The following is a 16220-nucleotide window of genomic DNA, read 5'->3' as shown; positions in this document are numbered from 1 at the left end:
TCTCTCATGGATATTTGTGCTTACTTTCTGTCACATCACTGTAAGGGAGAACAAATAGGAACAATATTTTCATAAGTATTTTGTTATTTGTACATTATGAGATATTATTGTCTTGTCCAACAGGAAAACTCCTTTTCTAAGTTTAAGCAGTTGGAACCCATCTCTGATGAATGCAGGAAGGAGCTCTTTTATGTATCAGATTATGAGAAAAATAGTAGCAAATAACTCACTTTTATTTTATTTTATTTTATTTTATTTTATTTTATTTTATTTTATTTTATTTTATTTTATTTTATTTTATTTTATTTTTCCAGACTTTTCCAAATTAATACACATCTAAATATCCTGGGGTTTGAAATGACTTCAGCAAAGCTTGACTTGGTAATAATGGCTCACACTTGTGCTAGTTATTCTCTAACCGGGCCCTTAGCCATATTATTTGCATTTTGTCTTTGCTACCAACTATCCTTCTTATGTTCTTGTCAAAGCTGTTACACTTGCTTTTACAAAGAAAGGAGGCTATCTGTATTCCCAACATTCTGGGACAGAATAAAGGAGCAAACACTTCTGCACAAAGCTCCTTTGAGCTATTTAATTTACTTTGTGACAAAAGGAAAGATGACATTGAGCACTCTACAAAGAACAAAATTATTTCTTAAAACATGAAATACAAATGATAATTCAATCATTAGGAAAAATTCTATTAAGTTCAGGAAAATTCCATTATGCTTACTTCATTACAGATTGTGAACTATCCACTACTGTAGTGGGCTGTAAGTTTTGTCAGAATTTTTTTTTTTAGGCAGACCTACTAACAAAAAAAAATAAAATAAAAATAAAAAAAAATAAAAATAAAAAAATCTACTTTAAAATGTAGATGCAAACACACTGTCTGCTTTCTATTTTATTAAGAATATTTTTTTTTTAAAAAAAAAAAACAACGAATAACAGCAGAAAAGAAGTACCACCACCTTGGCTCAAGAACAAATAGGAAATTTTCAATGGAAAAAAAAAAAAAAAAAAAAAAAAAAAAAAAAAAGAACAAAGCTGTTATTCTCACTATAAGAAACATTTGTATCCTCACTTTTAGAAAATATATTTTAATAATCCATGACTTCCTGTAAATAAAGTGTATACCATACTTGTCACATACTGCAAGAAATAAGTTAAAACAATTAATGACAACTAAAACCTGCAGTTGCTGGTTGTTCAGTGATAGCCTTAAAATGTTAATTTTTAAAAGTTGCATTTGGTGCCACTTGCTGGGAAAAAACAAAAAGTGACTGTTTCAGCGTTTGATTACTATCAGTCTAGATAGATGACAGTCTGAAGATAGACTTTTGGATTTATTTATTTATTTATTTATGTATTTTGTGACTGTCTTATATGCTTACATCTCATCTGGTCAGCAGCTGCTGATCCATAAAAACAAAGACCTCTTCTAGATCCTATATTTTATCCTATATTTGTCAGTTTAGGCAGATATCTCAGACACCAATAAACATCACAGACATGACTGTTTTAAGGTAAATGAAATTCTAAATATTTAAAATAAGGTAACCCTTAGTTCTTAGTGGAAATTATCCTAAAAAGCTATCTCCTGAAGCTTTTTTTTTTTTTTTTTTTTTGCTTTTTTCTTTTTTCCTGTTTCTGAAAGAGAAGTAAATTCTGCTGAGGTTAGGAGATATGGGAGATTTCAGCATTTCCCAGATCCCAGCATGAGTGTTGGACAAGCCTTGATGCCATAACATTAGCCAGAAAAGACTCATGGTACTCTGAGCAGTAAAAGAGCAGGGAGCTCTCTCTCTTTTTCTCTGTCACTCTATCTCTTACACTCAGCCACCCACATACAGCATATTCCAGCAGGTATGCTTAGATGCAGGCTTAACATTTGTAGTTCAGTGACATTTGAACAATACAGCTGTAAGACGCAAACTTGAAATATTCTACCAGCATTTTTGTGTTGATCACATAAAGGTTACAATCAAGCCTTTGGAAAGTCTTATTCATTGTTTCATTACCACAAAACATCAACTAATCAAATTAAAAGGAGGTAATATCAATGCCAAAAAAAAAAAAAAAAAAAAAAAAAAGGAAAAGGAAAGAATCAGCTCTTGACATCAGTATAAGCTTAATGGTTATAAATTGCACAAATTGCATGCGCTCACACAGAATGAATTAGCTGAAAGGTTTATTTCCTGACAGATACAACTACATGAAATAGATGACTCATGGCCTCCACATGTGTTAATTTATATTTGTTTCTTAGTAGAAACAGGAAGAAAGAAAAACTGGAGAGGGTAAAGAACTGTATTGTGTGATGTTGTACTTTAGTGTCTTAAAGAGTGAAAATCTAATTTTAGAGATATTGTTTCTCAGTGACATAGTTTCAAAATCATAGAATCATAGAACCATAGAATCACAAGGTTGGAAACAACCTATAAGATCATCTAGTCCAAGCATCTTCTCATTACGATTGCTACCACAAGCTACTGAACCATATCTGACAGCACGTCATCCAGACATCTCTTGAACACTGCCAGGGATGGTGACTCCATGACCTCTCTGGGCAGCCATTCCAGTGCCTGACCACTCTCTGAGAGAAAAAGTCTCTTCTCATGTCTAACCTAAACCTCCTCTGGTACAACTTGCAGCCATTTCCCCGGGTCCTGTTCGTTGCTTGGGAGAAGAGGCCAAACCCCTCTTCACCACAACCTCCCTTCAGGAAGTTGTAGAGTGCCATGAGGTCTCCCCTGAGCCTCCTCTTCTCCAGACTAAACAATCCCAGCTCCCTCAGCCGCTCCTCATAAGACTTGTGCTCCAGACCCCTCACCAGTTTTGTTACCCTTCTCTGGACACGCTCCAGGGCCTCAATGTCTTTCGTGTAGAGAGGGGCCCAAAACTGAACACAATACTTGAGGTGCAGCCTCATCAGTGCTGAGTACAGGGGGATGATTACCTCCCTGCTCCTGCTGGCCACACTATTTCTAATGCAGGCCAGGATGGCGTTGGCCCTCTTGGCCCTCTGGGCACACTGTTGGCTCATGTTCAGCTGAATATCAACCAACACCCCCAGGTCCCTTTCCTCTTCACAATCATCTAGCCACTCATCCCCAAGCCTATAATGCTGCATGGATTTGTTGTGGCCAAAATGCAGGAGTCGGCACTTGGCCTTGTTGAACCTCATCCCATTCACCTCAGCCCAGTCATCCAGCTTATCTAGATCCCTCTGAAGGGTCTCCCTACCCTCAGACAGATCAACACCACCTCCCAGCTTGGTGTCATCTGCAAACTTACTGAGGGTACACTCAATCCCCTCATCTAGGTCATCAGTAAAGATATTAAACAAGATGGGCCCCAGTACCAACCCATGGGGGACACCATTCGTAATGGGTCGCCAGCTGGACTTCACTCCATTTACCACCACCCATTGGGCACGGCCCTCTAGCCAGTTTCTTTCCCAAAGAAGTGTCTACCTGTCCAGACCACAGACAGCCAGTTTCCCCAGAAGAATCCTGTGAGAGACCGTGTCAAAGGCTTTGCTGAAGTCTAGGTAGACTACATCAACAGCCCTTCTCTCATCTACCAGTCCGGTCACCTAGTCGTTGAAGGAGATGAGGTTGGTCAAGCACAACCTGCCTTTCATGAACCCGTGCTGGCTGGGCCTGATCCCCTGGACACCACGCACGTGCCATGCAATCTCACCCAAGATGATTTGCTCCATTACTTTCCCCAGTACCGAGGTCAGGCTAACAGGCCTATTGTTCCTCGAACCCTCCTTATGGCCCTTCTTGAAGACGGGAGTCACACCAGCAAGCCTCCAATCCTCTGGGACCTCTCCAATTAACCAGGAGCGCTGATAGATGGCCATGAGCGGCTTGGCAGTTGCCCCCGCCAGCTCCCTCAGCACCTGAGGGTGTAGCCCCTCCAGTCTCATGGACTTGTGACAGGCCAGATGGAGGAGGAGCTCTCTGACTGTCTCCACCTGAATCGCTGGGGGTATATTCTGAGCATCCCAGACTTCCAGATCAGGGAATAAAATGCCCAGAGGGTAACTGGTCTGGCTATTAAAGGCAGATGTAAAGAAGGCATTGAGGACCTCAGCCTTCTCCTTGTCCTCAGTGGCCACATTCCCTGCTGCATCAAGCATAGGATGAAAATTATCCTTGGTTCTTCTTTTGCCGTTGACATATTTATAAAAGGATTTTTTATTGTCTTTAACTGCAGTGGCCAATCTGAGTTCAAGCTAGGCTTTTGCCTTCCTAACTTCCTCCCTGCATACCTTAGCTGCATCCTTGTAATCTCTCCAAGTAGCCTGCCCCTTCTTCCAGAGGACATAGATTCTCTTTTTTTCCCAGAGTCTCAACAATAGTTCCCGGCTCATACACACCGGTTGTGATGATCCTGGTCAAGTATGAACTGCCTTTCATGAACTTCCTGGGACAGTTATCCTGAATGCCACACATGTACCATGTAATCTCATCCAAGACGATTTCCACCATAACTTTTCCTGGTACTGAGGTCAGACTTACAGGCCTGTAGTTCCCGGAATCATCCTTATGGCCCTTCAAGTAGGAAGGGTTAGGGTTAGTGTTAGGGTTAGTGTTAGGGTTAGGGTTAGGCTTAGGGATAGGTTTAGGGTTTGAATTTGGGGTACGAATTAGAGTAGGCTTAGGGTTAGAGTGGGCTTAATATTAGCGTTAGGATTATGGATATGGTTAGAGTTTGTCTTAGGGTTAGGATTAGGGTTAAGGTTAATGTTAGAGTTAGTACTGAGATTGGCATTCGGGTTGCATAGTGATAGGATTAGGGTTTGGGTTTGGGTTAGGGTTAGGGTTAGGGTTAGGGTTGGGGTTAGGGTTAGGGTTAGGATTAGGGCTAGGGTAAGGATTAGAGTTAGGTTTAGGGTTAGGGTTGCGTAATGTTAGGGTTAAGGCTAGGGTTGGGGCTGGCATTAGGGTTACGGTTAGGGTAACTAACTAGGTCCCTGCATACCTTAGCTACTTCCTTGTAATCTCTCCAAGTACCCTGTCCCTTCTTCCAGAGGACATAGACTCTCTTTTTCTCCCAGAGTCTCAACAGTAGTTCCCAGCTCATCCACACCAGTCATCTTTCCCCACAGCTCACCTTACGGCACTCAGGGAGTCTGTTCTTGAGCCTTTAAGATTTCCATCTTAAAATGCTTTCATCCACAGAAATTTTTGTTTGGTGGAGAGAGATTGTCATTAAAAACAGATCAGGCCTCACCTATTGCAGAGTGAAACTAAAGGTGATTGTCTTTGCTAATATTAATTTTGTATTAGCAGGAAGTAGAAAGAGACAAACTTCCACATAATAAATGATTAATTCCCTGTAACATCTATACACGCATTAGTTATTCACCCATATGAGATAGCAGTGAAGGTAAGAAGAAAAAGTGTTCAGTCCTCATTCATATCACAAGTGGGCCTTCTGCATACTAGTGAATGTCCCACCTATGCAGTGTTATACTACCTTGTCAAATTTCTAAGAAAAGCTCCTCATCTTTACAACAGAAGTTTTATCTTGAGTTACTTTTGCAGATACAACATTTTGTGTCTGTTATATACCACTGTTATGATGGTTATCCTTGGCTTTGTAGTAGTTGCACAATCTGCTCACTAACATAGCATTTAACTGATACATACTGTGAATCAACAGTAAATGCAGTCAGGGTCTAAAGTGGGTGAGTAGGTTGGTAGAATGTTATTTATCAAGAGGATTTAGAGAAACAAGTGCAGGTGAGGTGGAGTAGAGAGTATGAGTCTGCAAGAAGGGAAAGTGTGGGTTTGTGAAGGTGACTGAAAGACTAGATAGAAAAACAGATAAAATGCAGAATGAGAAAATGGCTATAACTTAATCACCTCCTCATGTTTTGGGATTTCAGAGCCTGTCTATCTTGATAAATGGGTCCCTTCTCTTCCATAAAGACTGGCATCCAGGGAGTTCATTTTTTTGCATCCTCCTCTTACACATATTTCCAGGGATCATGCATGTTTACATGCGCATGGTAGCATTCTGTTTTTTTTTACATAAATTTGGCTTTTGGATATGAATACTTGTCTCTGAGAAAGCAGGACTTGTAAGATGAAAAAGGTTGTCATTTGTCCAAAAGTGGTAATGATCAGATTACTTTTATATACTGAGAAATTATCTGTAGGAGAAACAGGAAGGATGGGTAGCTGTGTCTTTAAGCATCTGAATCTTTCCTCTTGCTTTCCAGGTTGGACAGTGTCAAAGTAAAACTCTAGACTGTTTGATGAGGCTGAGGTAGGAACAAAGATTCTGTTCGGATGACAGATACTCTAGGCCTAGTTCCGGGGTGACAGATATGAATAACACAGTTGTCCTATGTCCTATCACTGTCTTCAGCACTGGGATCCTTTCTGTCAGATTTCTGTGGATTCTCTTTTTTTTAGAATTCTTCAAAAGGATTTGGGTCCATTCAATCATACACATGTTGTTTACATGTTGTTTGTTTAATTAAAAGTTGAGTCTTTTTTTCTTTTTCTTTTTTTTTTTTTTTTTTTTTTTTTTTTTTTAGGTACAGAGTGGGAGAAAAATTAGAATAAATTTTACACATCTACACACCTGATTCCCCAGAATTTGGAAAGAGGAGAGTTTCTCATTAACAAGGGATGTTAAAACTGCTGCTCTTATAAGTAGAGATAACTGTCTGAACTAGATTTCTAAGCTATCATGGTTGATGGTGAAAACCTGGAGTGGGTATTGTCCAAACATAAACACCTACTGCTACATGAGATACACTAAGGTACCTAAGAAGTCCTTAGTGGAGATGATACGTGATCTAGAGAAGATATGTTTTTCTATGAAGACAACTGAATCTCACCCTTGTAAATGTCTAGATGACTCATTCTCTGGTGTTGAAATGAATGACACCATCAAACTCCTGATCAGAAGTCCAGGTAACAAGTACCGTCAGGGAAACACTCAAATGCTAGACAGGATACCCAGTATCTTCTTAAGTGGCTTTTTTTCTTTTCTTTCTTTTTTTTTTTTTTTGGGGGGGGGGGGGGGGAAGGAGAAGGGGATAAAGGGGAAATGGGGAAAAAATTTGTACAGCTGTAGCTGTGCTGTCTTCAAACTATGACCCAACATACCCAGAATAAGACTATCCAATTCTCCTACTGTATCATATTCAACAAGGGTTACTAGCACTTGTGTAGAATATATGTCAGATATTGTATCTGGTGATATTTGAAAGATAAAACTTGCTTTTACAACTACTCCATTCAGAATCACATGAACAGTGCTCTCATTCACCTCTAAGCCTATAGCCACATTTACCTATCTCAAAATTTTTATTCTTCTCCATAACAAGATCTACAATTTTCTTCTCCACTCTTTCTTTACTGAACTAAGTATTGCTCAAAAATTAAACATTTCATACAGAAATATGAAATAAAGATGAAAGATCTTTTCTCTTCTGTTGGACTTTGTCAACGTTCTGAGAAAGAAATCGGATCCTTAATTTAACTCCTGAATACAGTAAGATTCTTTACAGTTAATTTACTACTCCAGGGCATGGAGGCAAGGTGGTCTGAGTAAATCAGTAGGGTTTATAGGGTTCAGATGACTGGAAGAGCTTAGGCCACTGTTTTCTATTTTTAGAAGTAGTATTTTTTCTGAATCTGCATGTATAGTAGACATTCATGTCAGTGAAGTTGAATCTAATGGATCTAATTGATATTGTAATCATTAACAATATTGTAAGGACCTAATCAAATCTAGAAAATACAGATTTATTTTCTTTTTTCCTATTCACTCTTTTTTCAATCTTTATAGCTAGAAATTTTAGATTTTATTTTAATAAATGAATTGTTGGCATTTCTGAAGGTAGTATGATTTTAATTCTTGCAGCAGTGAGTCCCACAGCTGAAGCACAATAATTGAGACATTTGTCTCATTTATGGCTCACGTGGGAGGTTAACTTTTCAACTGCCATAGCAGTGTACTTATCACTACAGATCAAAACAAGAAAATTAAAACAATATTTGAAATTGATTCAAAATCGTCTTCAGTCACACAGATGTCTTCTCATATTTACTTAATGACATAAAAAAAAGTAATTTTAAGTTGTATTAATGAAAAATGTTAACTAATTATATATATATATGTTTATTTTATACATGCATACATACATATATATATATATTTCTTTAGGATTATGGACGAGGGCGCTGATATTAAAAGGAAGTAACACATTATCTAGACTTAGCAATAACTCCAGTGACATAGCAAGTTAACTTTTTAAAATATGTATTCTCCAAGCTCATGGCTAATACTGATCCAGAAAACATAGAATAAGTGTTTAAATAATCTCCCTATTGAAAATCAATAATCTGTTCTCTTATTATAAACACAGTATGTGACATAAAAATAGAATAAAATTTGCATTGCATTTTCTGCAAGGACTCCTTAAAGTGTTGCAAGCAGTGCAGTACCATTTTCTCCCCGAGATCTTTTGTGAACAACTTGAAAGCTGTAGGTCTTTCAAATCCATGTGCATATGCCAACTGCGTACAATCTGTATTTATTTTTGCAGCAGTGTATTTACTTTTACAGCAAACAGTGGCATAGTGGGCAATAAGTGCAGTATGTGGTAGAAGCTTGGAAACTGGGAAGATTAAACTATAATTGCTACTTTTATCTTTTTCATTCCTTAATATAATATTTTGATCCTATTTAATGTTCTACAAAAGGTGTTATATAGGATTATGGTCAATATTTAAAAAGCCTGTTTAGGGCCCGTAATTAAGAAGATGTAGGAGAGGCTGCAGTGAAAGAATGACTTTTTATTTTAGTTGTTGGATTATGTTTAATCTTTTCAAATGCTGGATACTATTTTGACTAGCAATATCAATTATACATAGCTTGATTCTTCTTGAATTCAATTTAAAAGTTCAGATTCATTTTGAAGTTATTATAACAGATGTTAATACAGAACAAATAATTTATTTTATCAAATGACAATGGTATATTCCATTAACTTTCTGCTGCTTCTGGAAAAAAACACATTTATAAAAAAAACACATAATAGGGAAAAACAAAAAAAGCTTCACTATAAAAGAGGCTGAACTTCCACTTCTATCCTGGATATAGGACATTGCCAACTTCTAATATGAAAACTATACACAGGTATTCACAAGGCACTGCCTTTTAGTTAATAAACTCAGGCTTTCAGCAAAAGTTGCCTCATAGAGTCTTTTTATTTAATCAACAGGAAGTGCGGGAAGTGTCACCTGTTATATCAGTGTGGGACTCAGTTTATTCCCAAATAAACTTTACTAACATGAATGGAGCAGTGAATTTCACAAAGTATTTTGTATCCATTTCTCTGCCTCATAGCATATTTCTGGCATCCTGGTATATATTTTATTACTTCAAGAAGTTAGTTTTTGTTTACTTTTTTAAACGTATTTTGACTGTCTTAAATTATGTTTAATCATGCACAGGCTGCTAACAAATTATTACCAAGCAAACTACGGAAGTATTTTTCACACAATTTACAAATGTGTAAATGACCTTAAGTAGCAAAAGATAGAGGAAAATTAGATCTCACTGTAAAGTATTCTTTTCTTTGAGAGAAGGAAGAAAAAAAAAAAAAAAAAAAAAAAGTAAAACAAATCAACAGGAACCGAGGTTAAGAATAAGTCTATCTCACTGTTTCACAAAAAGCCTTACAGGAATAAAAGGAAAATGTTCTTAGGTATTTACTTGTGTTTTGTTTTGTTTTGTTTTGCTTCCCTCCATTCTTTGCACGGAATCTTTCACTTTGACAAAATCATTGGTGTTTACTCCAGTGTGACAAGATTTTGTCATGCTTGAAGAAACTTCAGCTTTTTAGATAAGTGATTCATTTTCCTATCAGATTAAAATCTTATTGAGTTTAATATGATAATAACAGATAACTCTAGATTTTGTCACATATAGAAGACTCTTCGGTAATAGTTGTTATAAAGAATAATCTCTGCAATGTTTCTTGCTCTGGCTATAAAATAATTTTAAGTTTGTTGATTTTTGCCTACAGCCCTGTATATTTTAGAAGCTCCAGAGGTGTATGAAGATTTTGGTACCCTGAGATTTTTAAGAATTTTGTGTAAAGCACCTCTGGAGAAACTGAACTCTGAGAATTCAACCGTTCTTATAAGGCCTGATTGTACTAAAGGAGTTTGTGTTGGTAACCTATGCTGAATTCATGCTTTACTAATTTGCTTGGTGTTAACCACTTGCAAAGTCCTCATCTCCTCACGAATGAAGAGGTGAGAGGAAGAAGAGACATTACAATGTCTTGTCCTGAATCAGCTCAGTGTTTTACTAGCCAAAATGCCTAGAAACAAAGAATGTCAAATGCAATCCTCAGAGACATGGATTGTATTAGGAATGGAATAAGAAGTCTTAAGCCTAGTTCCTGTCTTTTGTTGGATTATTTTTACACAGCTTTTGTATTTAAGGAGGATTATGGCACATAAGGTCATTAAGATCACACAATCTTTTTAGATTCCTATAATACTTCAAGGTGCAACAAAATAAGTTAAAGATTGAGAAGAAAGACAGTCTCAGTCTCATGGCTTCTTAAGGTTTAAATAAAAACGTGTTGCACTCTTTAACAAAGCTATTCCCAAATTTTTTAAAAATGGGGAAGAAATGTAGAAAAAAATTGTAGAATTTCTTGCTATAAGGACCTGGTGTGATTACAATGATAATTATTCTTCATTTCTTCCAAGGTAATCTTAGCAGACCTTTTAGAGCTCTTATGACTTTGGTCTAAAAGCATGGACACTGGTATTTAATTTCTATGCAATTTTAATGTTGTTGTTACGATTCCTTCATTAAATGCATAATCATACATTCTACAGTTGTCATGGTACATTTTGCAAAAAAATACTACTATGGATACTTCTCATGCACAGCCCATTGGCATAATAATCTATAGTGGTTTATTTAGCACTGCTGTGATCTACTCTATCAATGCCTACTGAGGGAGACTTTAAAGTGCTCATCCAAGCACACAGGGTAACTATACATAATAAAAATCTCTACATAGATTTTGGAAATAAGGGATTTTTTTTGCACTGAACTTTTCATTTTATTTATAAGTGTCAAAATCATTATCATACACAAGGGAAAAATTCAGTATTCAAATTTTCCCTTAAAGACTGACTAACTTTTTCTTTGACAGGCTTCAAGAACTTTTAAGAAAGTATTTTTTGCATTGTCTTTCATTTCTCCTAATGTCAAAGTGCAAAAGAAACAAAGGAAAAACTCACTTAATGATCTCATACGTCTTATTTTGTATAAAGAGTTCAGAAGTTAGTTAAAATGAGAGGGATGGATTTAGCTTAGCTACCTAATAAATGCATCACATGAAATATATTTTAGTCCTTATGTGCAAAATAAAGACAATGGAATTTAAGTATTTTTAGTAAACTAGACTACATATGATTAATTCAGGACAACTGAAAAGATCTTTCTTATTAGAGTATGAGGCTACACACCTAGCACTTTTACCTCTAAGAACCATGCAGATGTCAATGATACTTTAACTTTGCCAAGTGCAATGAAGGAAAGTTAATTTCTCTGTCCCCAAAAATACACTATTTATCGGTTAGTGTATGTTGCTAAAAGCAAATACTTTTTTTTATTCTGAAAACTCTTTTATTATTTTTAATTTAACATAGTAGACTTCAAAATAATTCCTTTTCTTTTTTTTTTTTTCCTTTTCTCTCGCTTTTTTTTTTTCTTTCTTTCTCCTTTCCTTTTCTCTTTTTCCCTTCTCCTTTTTTTTCTATCCCATTTCTAACCCTAAACAAGCTAACATACTTTAATGCTGATATGACGCTGCTTAATTATGTTTTCTTCTTATGACTGATTGTGCATCTTGCAAACTGTGGCAATTTACTCATGCTGTTCCTAGATTTCAGTAAGGTTATAGCCTCCAGGATACAAACTAAAGGTTTGGTAGTTGAAAACCAATGGTCACAAGCTTTGGCATGATTAATCTTCAAAACTGTTCTCATTAGTAACATTTGAGACTGTGAGCACTCATCAAAAGTGAACAATATAAAATTTGCCAAAGTAATAGTGCAAGTTGGAATAAGTATAAATCGGAGATACTTACTTGATTTGTAAAAGATCGAAAAAATTATCTCCCAGACTGAACGTAGACATCAATATGGACTTTAGTACTAAAATTGTCCAAACCTAAATAAGGAAGATTATGGATAGTTTCTTAGCTCTCTTGAGATAGAGGCCCTGATGGGTACAAACTAATGTGAACACACATTTCTATTGTACAATCTGGGGAAAATATCAAGCATTAAATTGATTTGTGATATAACAGCTTCATAATCATGCTTTCCTTCAGAATGATTTTAGCTGTACTTAGGTCCTCTAGTCACGCTAAAGTAATTTGAAAGTGTCTAATATAGGTGAATCACATAAAATAAAGTGTGGTGTTTTAACACTGGTAGCTGGCTCAGCACCACTGCGCCACTCTCTCACTCTCCCTCCTCAGCAGAACAAGGAGAGAAAATACAATGAAAAAAACTCTCATGGGTTGAGATAAGGACAGGGAGATCATTCACCAACTACTATTATAGTCAAAACAGACTCAACACAGTGAGATGAACTTAATCTGTTGCCTATCAAAAACAGTCTAGGGCAGTGAGAACTAAAAGCAAGCCAAAAACAGCCTTCCCCCTACCCAACCTCCTCTACCTCTTGCCACAGAGTTATGCAGAGGAACGGGGTGTGGGAGTTATGGTCAGCTCATTAATTCTTTGTCTCTGCCTCTCCTTCATGGTCACTCTTGGCCCTGTTCCTGAGTCCCTTCCATGGGAAGCTGTCCTTCTGAACTGATCCTGCATGAGCTTCCCACAAGCTGCAGCTCTCCAAGAACTGCTCCAACAAGGCTCCATACCACAGCACCAATCCTTCAGGAGCAGACTACTCCAGTACAGGTCCTTAAGGGCTGTAGCTCCCTGAGCCCTCCTGCTGCACTGTGGGTTCCTCCTCACAGGCTGCAGGTCCGGCCTGGGGCTGTTCCTATGGGATGTCCACGGGCTGTACCTCCTTCAGGCTTCATCCACTGCTGTACCATGGGTTCCTCCATGAATGCACATGGATATCCGCTCCTGTTGGTGCCCATGGGCTACAATGGGACAGCCTGCTCCTTCATAGGCCCCTCCTGGGCTGCAGGGAACTTCTGTCGCATGCCTGGAGCATCTCCTGACCTTCTGCACTGATCTTAGTGTATGTGAAGGTGTTTCTCTAGATTTGCTCACCCTCCCTAGTATTATGCAGCAATTTTTACCCTTTTTAAAATCTGCTCTCCCAGAGGCAAAATCAGCATTGCTCACTGACACAGCTTAGTCCAATGATAGTTCCCTTTTGAAGCAGTTGGAACTGACTTCCATCTGACATGGAGTAGCTGCTGAGTTTTGCTCACAGAATCCACTCCTGAGGTCCCCTTTGCAACCAAAACCTTACCACATAACCACAATACAAGAAGTGATATATAACAGTAGAAAATATGGAGGTTGTAACATAATTAATAATGATTTATCTTATTTTTAAAGGTAACAAAGAGATATGACTTTTATCTTCTTTGGGCTGATTGCAGAGTGCTTTGGTACAGTTTGCAATTATCAGGATTCTGATTGTAGCTTTTTTTTTTTTTTTTTTTTTTTTTTTTTGCTATGACTCATAACTGCATTGTTCTAGACATTATTTTTCTTCAAAGAACCCAAGTGATGATATTGACCTCTTCTCTGTACTCATTTGGGTTTTTAATAATGATGTGAGAGTGGGATTACTTTCATGTAAGATTAGCTATGAGCAAGTCATCTTTGATTCCAGTTACTGTTACTGTCTCTATTGTAAGAATTTACCTGAGATTGGTTAATGGTAGAGCAGGTTCGGTACATATTACTTCCCTGTTGCTTGTGGACACCTAAACCTAAATTTTTAAAGTATTAGCTGAATGGAGCTGTATGTACAGCAATTTTTGATGTGATGTGGACCTGCATTGGGAATAAATCACTTATTGCTTGGTTTCTGTGAAAAGAAACAGTCATGGACATCAACATATGCATAAACAGTAATGACAACAGACTGCTCATTATAGGCTCGACTAAGAAGGATGGCACATGAAACATTCAAACCCCAACGTATTTTTCAGTTTCCTTAAAATGTTTTATTATTTAGTTTCGATGTTTGCTTTTACCACATAGTATTTTATGTGACAGAGGAGGGAGAGTACTTAAGTCTGTCTTTCCTGATACAAAGTCTGTTTCCTTTGACTTTCTATTGTCATAGAATCATAGAATCATAGAATCATAGAATCACAAGGTTGGAAACGACCTATAAGATCATCTAGCCCAAACATCCTCCCATTAGCATTGCTACCACAAGCTACTAAACCATATCTCACAGCACCTCATCCAGACACCTCTTGAACACTGCCAGGGACAGTGATTCCACCACTTCCCTGGGCAGCCATTCCAGCGCCTGACCACTCTCTGAAAGAAAAAAATTTTCCTTATGTTTAACCTAAACCTCTTCTGGTACAACTTGCAGCCATTTCCCCGGGTCTTGTTCGTTGCCTGGGAGAAGAGGCCAAACCCCTCTTCACCACAACCTCCCTTCAGGAAGTTGTAGAGTGCCATGAGGTCTCCCCTGAGCCTCCTCTTCTCCAGACTAAACAATCCCAGCTCCCTCAGCCGCTCCTCATAAGACTTGTGCTCCAGACCCCTCACCAGTTTTGTTGCCCTTCTCTGGACTCGTTCCAGGGCCTCAATGTCTTTCTTGTAGTGAGGGGCCCAAAACTGAACACAATACTTGAGGTGTGGCCTCAGTTGTCAGTAGATTTCATCTTCTAGTGAAGTCTTATTGAGTGAAATGGGATTACCACTGTTGCTGTGTTCACTCCAGTTACAAACCAGGGTAAGATATACAGGTAGAGATTGTGTTTTAAGCCAATTAAATATACTCTACATTCGTGTGTATCTCTAGAAAAAAAAAATCTATAATGTAGGCAAGAGTTTCTTGATCTTTTGCCCTCCAAATATAGAGCTTAAAGCAAGCCCTTTGGCTCAATAATCATCCTAGCAGGCTGTAGTGATAACTGTATATTTGAGTCAAAACTTCAGCTTTTGTACAAGGTTGAATATATGGATTGTCTTCACACACAATATATTACTTTAGATCCAGTAAAATGTACAGTAGTGAGCATATAAAAAAGTCTGAGAAGCATATCTGGAAAAAAGGTCTAGCTAGTCAAACTAAAATATCAAATATTGTGGGGGAAGATGTAACTGTGAGCAAGTCACCAAAGAGCTTATCAGACTCTTTGATAGACCTTATCACTGTGAAACCTTGGGAGATTGGAGTGTAGGACAGAGAGGAAAGGGTGTCTGTTTGCATTTAAGGGTAAACAGGAGGTTCTTCTGTATGTGTTGTTAATCTTGAGAAACGTTTAATCCTTTATCACTGTAGTTTGGGAGAATCTAGGGCCAATTAACTGATTAGAGGAACTGTCCGAGGAACAGGAACTTCTTGTTTGTAAGTGAATGGTATATAAGATGTATGTTGAACACAATAAAAGAGAACTATTATGATTCTATGAGAAATTGAGAGAGCTAACTCCACTGAGTACCAACAAAAGATAAAATAAGTTTAGAAATATATTTTCCTCTAAAATGAATGCAAAATAATTATGTTTGTTATGTCACATATGAGTAATATATAATTATACATTATATATTATGTACAATTATTACACCTAATTATATATAATATATATTATATAGTACTTTCTGTCATATATTATGCAGAGTATATTATGGCATAATACTTTATTAGTATATTGCACTATATTGTGTGCTATATAAGTAATATTTCTATTTTCTTCATAAAATTCATTAAATAAAATTTATTTGGAAATGTAAAATGTTTGATATAAGTGGATTTTGTGTGTGTGTGTGTGTGTGTGTGTGTGCTGGAGAAGTATCAAACAGTAGTCAGTATTTGAAATGAAGAAATTGATATAATGAAGATCAACAATTACTGCCTGAGTGTCAAGACCTCGTAATTAGCCTCTATATTAATCTTTGCCCATAAAATCAGTAAATTATCAGTAAATTCAATCAAAATATTAAACAAAAAGTTTGACCAAAAAC

Source organism: Phasianus colchicus, chromosome 1 (assembly GCF_987193195.1).
Source record: "Phasianus colchicus chromosome 1, bPhaCol1.hap1.1, whole genome shotgun sequence".
NCBI classification, from domain to species: Eukaryota; Metazoa; Chordata; class Aves; order Galliformes; family Phasianidae; genus Phasianus; species Phasianus colchicus.
The sequence above is the reverse complement of the archived record's forward strand: the minus strand, read 5'-3'. Positions refer to the sequence as shown.